The sequence below is a fragment of the Peromyscus eremicus genome, chromosome 8b (assembly GCF_949786415.1).
Source record: "Peromyscus eremicus chromosome 8b, PerEre_H2_v1, whole genome shotgun sequence".
NCBI lineage: Eukaryota > Metazoa > Chordata > Mammalia > Rodentia > Cricetidae > Peromyscus > Peromyscus eremicus.
The window spans coordinates 18,922,787-18,926,404 of NC_081424.1; the positions used below are offsets into that span (position 1 = coordinate 18,922,787).

General features: G+C 37.6%; 1 long non-coding RNA gene across 1 annotated transcript; it reads left to right on the plus strand.

The window, feature by feature from the left end:
• The first annotated feature begins 355 nt into the window (after window positions 1–355).
• Window positions 356–3,096, plus strand: LOC131918815 (uncharacterized). Its single transcript, XR_009381091.1, has 3 exons — window positions 356–561; window positions 1,785–1,862; window positions 2,950–3,096. It is a non-coding gene; the product is annotated as an uncharacterized LOC131918815 (long non-coding RNA).
• Window positions 3,097–3,618: the final 522 nt, after the last annotated feature.

The window sequence follows — 3,618 nt, forward strand, 5'->3', positions numbered from 1 at the left end:
TGTTTCTTCTAAGCATCCCCTGTGCATGGTCTTTCAATTCTGGATTTTCTACAGAGACTATTATTCCATTCTTACTGACAAGAAGGTCCAGACTCAGAAGAAGTGAGTACATGGTCACAGTGAATAGAAACAAGAACCATATACAAGTACATTCTGGGAGTGGAGAGGAATAGCCAGAGAAAGATTGTGCCTAGGAGAGAAATCTTAAGTTATGATGAGCAGTAGGGATGTCCTGTGCTGGGAGGCAGCCTGGTCAGGGATCTAGGTGGCCCTCAGTAGAAACCTAGAGTTGTGGAGGCATCACCTTCAGTAGAACTTAGAACCTTCTCACTTAGAGCCTTCCCTCTATTTTGTTCTTTTCATCCAGAAGAAGCTGCTCCAGGGAATTCCAGCAACAGCAAGAGGGGTTTGAAATTTCTCTCATTATGTAGGTTTTACATCTTGCCATAATCAAACAAGCTCAAGATGACCATCCAACGCTCCTACAGGACAGCAGTCTTTTCTTGATTATGGAGAATCATATTTCCCCTTTCATCAGGCCATTATCTTTTAGTTGTTGTGGTGAGTAAAATGTTCCTAGTCTGGTTTCTTTTGGGGACTCTTCCCCTTAAAACAATATAGTTTGGCAATGTTAGGTCCTCACATCCTACTTTTTTTAGTACAATATTATTTAATGAGAAGATATTACCCAAAGGAACAATGCTTAAATGATATAGGATTGTAAACAGAGGCAGAGCCTTTTGTCCTGACTGCCTGGTCCCAAATAACACACAACAGCTTATATTAATTATAGAATGTTTGGCCAATGGCTCAGGCTTATTACTAACTAGCTCTTATATTTAAAGTAACCCATTTCTATTAATCTATGTATTGCCACATGGCTGTGGCTTTACCAGTCCTCTGGCATGTTACTTTTGGGCAGCTGGCTCACACCTCTTCCAACTCTACCTTTCTTCCTCTGAGTCCTCAGTTGGATTGTTCTGCCTAACCTTATCCTGCCTTGCCACAGGCCAAAACATCTTTATTATAAACCAATGAGAGCAATACATAGTCACAGCATACAGAGGGGTTATCCCACGGCATTTCTCCCTTTCTGTCTAATCAAAAAGGAAGGTTTTAAGTTTAACATAGTAAAATTACATATAACAAAACAGTTATCAAGCAAGAATTATATTTACAATATCTAGTCTATTTACATTTGACAAAATCAGCAACTTCAAAGGATTACTTTACTGTTTATTAATAAGCAAAATCCATGCACAATAGTTATAAGACAGAATGGAGAATCCACATGGGATTATCGGCTACTGTGCAGCTGGCCATGCTACTGTTTCCTTGCTCAAAAAAGGGTCTGCACCTCTCTCTCCCCTGCCTTATCTTTGGCCATGTCCACTGTCAATGCATCTCCACCTCTCTGACCCAAATTTTTCTATTGATTAGGTGACAGGATTCCTGTAACACAGGATGAATAATTCTGAGTGTCTAATGTACAGCATGGTAGTTATATTATACAAGTAATATATTATATTATTCAAGATTTGCAAGGAGAACAAGGTTCTTAAGCACTTCCAAAACCTAGACACATGGCAATTATGAAGTGTTGGATATGTTAATTAGCTTGACAGTGGTAATTATTATGCAGTCTGTATATGTTTTAAAAATGCACCATATTATATGTCTTAAATGTATATAATTTTTGTTTGCAACTGTATCTAAAAACAGATGGAAAAGAAGGAATTTTCTGTAGTAATGAACATGCCCTGTATTTTTTCTGTTCCATACAGTAACCACTAGTCATGTGACTGTTGAGTACTTTGGATGTAGTTAATGTGACTGCTGGATTGAAACAGAGTTTACTTAACGTGAGTTAATGGAAATTTAAATTTAAATAACTAATTAGGGCTAGTAGTTATCCTGATAGCTTTGCTCAAATGTCCATCAAATACAAAACAAATAAATAAACGAACCCCAGATTTCATAACTTAAAGCTACCTATCAGCTTGTTTTTCCTGCTGGATTCCTATGAGCAAGTAGCTTTTCCTTCTGTGCAATCATGTGTTCCCTCTTTCTTCTCACCTTACTGAGTTAGCTTCCTCTCTGATCACTCATGTTCACATTTTTCATCATCACCTGCTTGTGTTTGGTAGAAATTCAGTGCTTTATTAGAGAATGTTCTCCTAGGAGAAAGCTTTTTCCCCACCTTCCCCCACAGTTCACAAAAGCTGCAAAGCACTGTTTCCCAACTAGCAGAGTACTAGCCTCTGGGGGCATGAAAGACAATGTAAGTGGTGCTAGTGAGAGCATTTGTACAATTATACTACTTATTTTTGTTTAATGGATAGTAGAACCATGCAATTAGCACTTCAGATGTGTGATTTCATGGATATTACTGCTTAATAAGAAACTAAACTAGGCATTTATGTTTTAGAGAGTCATTTAAATATTATGTTAAATAAATAGTAGTACCATTTGTTTTTGAAATGGCCAAACTCTGGGAAATACAGTTATTAAGTAAACTTCTGTACTAGCTTTGCCTATGGATGCTCATACTCCACATGCATGCCTATCTTTGTCAAGTCTTGGTTGATTTGGTTACTGCCTTGAGTGTCTATCTGTTCTTGACTCCTTATCTCTCCACCAGGAAAATTCTACCGTGAACCCTTCCTGCCTCCTCCCTCCCTCAACTTTCTCATAAAGCAAGCATCTCTGCCTTGTATCCTTGTGCTGACCCACCCTTTCATTTAACACAAGTTGGTTTATATGATGATACGTTTTGCTCACTAAACTAAAATTATGTGAAAGCAGGGACATTGTTTTAATAATTTTTATGCCTTAGAGTATCTGACTTGTACTAAGTTCTTAAGCTTTGTCATGGAATAAACACAGTTTTAATGTAAACTTTATTACGTGAAGCCAATTTTTAATCATCGTTCTCTTTTTCTCTCATAGTTATTGTAATTGGAGGAAACTTTGGCCACCAGGGGCTAGCAAATGCACAGGAAACCAAAGGGGAATGATGATATGAAATATGTGTGAAAATTTCTCAAAGTTTTCCAAAACTAAACCAAACTAAAATAAATGTTTTAAATTGCTTGACTTTTTCAAATGAAAAATTTAAATGATTTAATTAATTAATAAATACATATATATATATATATATATATATACATATATCCTGCATACTGAAACAATTTGGTTTGAATTATGAAACTTCATGTATCCTTCACCAAACAATTTTCCAACTGTACTCATTCCTTGATATTCTTGATAAGAAGCCGCTTTGGGGAGGAAGAGCTTATAGTTTACAGTTTACGGTCTGAGGGGTAGGGTCTGTCATGATGAGACAGCCATGGAAGCAAGAGTTCAGCTTGATTTTTCTTTTTTATGCAATCCAGGGCTCCAGCCCATGCAACAATGTTGTTCATAATTATGGCAGGTTATGGTGGTTTGAAAGAAAATGGCCCCCAAAGGGAGTGGCACTATTTGGAGGTGCGGCCTTGTTGGAGGAAGTGTGTCACTGTGGGGGCAGGCTTTGAGGTCTCTTTTGCTCAAGTTTCCCTCAGTGTGACAGTCAGTCAACTTCCTGTTGCCTGAAAGATGCAGCACTCTCAGCTCCAG